A 1,349-nucleotide genomic window follows, 5' to 3' on the forward strand; every position below is an offset into this window, starting at 1 on the left:
CAAGCTCGGGTCCCACACGCAGAGCTCGACCCCTCCTCGGGCCCCTGCGCCCCCCATTCCATCTGGGTTGCTTTCCTCCCACAGATGAGCAGAGTCGCCTTGGGTCCTCCAAGCCCACCCAGGGAAGCCCTTCTGCACGTCCCCCAAAGAAAGCAGCACGCCTCCCTCCGCGCCTGATTCACTCCCTTCCATTGCATCGACCACAATGACAGGTCATGTATTTATCCTCCCTGACGGGGTATAGGCTCCACAAGGATGCGGACTTGGTCTATTTTTTGTTCATTGCCATATATTCGCAGTTCGTGTAATAGTCTAATAGTTCTTATAATAGCCTGGCATGTGTGTGCCATGCTCAAAATGTATTTACCAAATGACTAAACAAATGAATAGAGGCATGTGATTCCAATTAAATGTGCAACAGAATTTTTCTGGAGATTGACCAGTTGGTTCTAACATGTGTATAGAATAGAGGTGCTCACCCTACAAGGTACTCAGCTGCAAAGCGAACGTAACTGAGGATGCCAGTGTGACGGGAACCCAGAGCTTGCACTAAAACAGAACAGAGTCCACACACTCCGGCAAATGTGGGTACGTGGGGGTCTGACCGAGACTCACCAGACACCTGGGAAAAGAAAGACTCCTAATAGTGATGCTGGGGTAACTGTTTCCCCATACGGAAAAATAAAAGATTGAATTCTGACCTTATACAAGAATAAATTCCAGATAATTTAAAGATTTAACATTTAAAAAACTCCTGTAACACTGTAAGGGAAAGGAGATTAGGATATGACCTCATGGTAAAGAAGGCTTCTTAAAGACACCCGCAACTCCCCCCCAACCATAAAGGACAAGGTGTATCGGCAGTTTGACTTCAAAATAAAAAACACGTGAAAAAAATGGATGGTAACACAGGCAAGAGATCAGTGAACTGCAGGATATTTGCAAGGTCTCCTGTAACTCACTAAGAAAACGCCCCACAGCCCAACAGAAAACCAGACCAAGAAGGTACGGTGGTGACTCGCCAGGGAGGGAAGCCCCATTGTCAACGTGCACGTGAAAAAACTGCCCAGACTCCAGCAGTCACAGAAAAGCTCGTTGTAACAGTGACATACTGTTCACTCATCAGATCAACAAAAGGTCATCAGACAAGATTTCCAGAGACGTGGAAACCAGGAACTTTCAAATACTTCTACCGAGACTGCAAACTAGTACAGCCCGCTCTAGAGAGCCACTGGCTCTTGCCAAACTGGAGATGCACATTCTTTATGACACGGCACAGGGCTATTCCATGTAAGCATTGTTTCTATAAGAAAAGAGTGAATATACTGAAACACCCACTGATACGAGAA

Source organism: Tursiops truncatus, chromosome 11 (assembly GCF_011762595.2).
Source record: "Tursiops truncatus isolate mTurTru1 chromosome 11, mTurTru1.mat.Y, whole genome shotgun sequence".
In the NCBI taxonomy this organism is placed as follows: Eukaryota; Metazoa; Chordata; class Mammalia; order Artiodactyla; family Delphinidae; genus Tursiops; species Tursiops truncatus.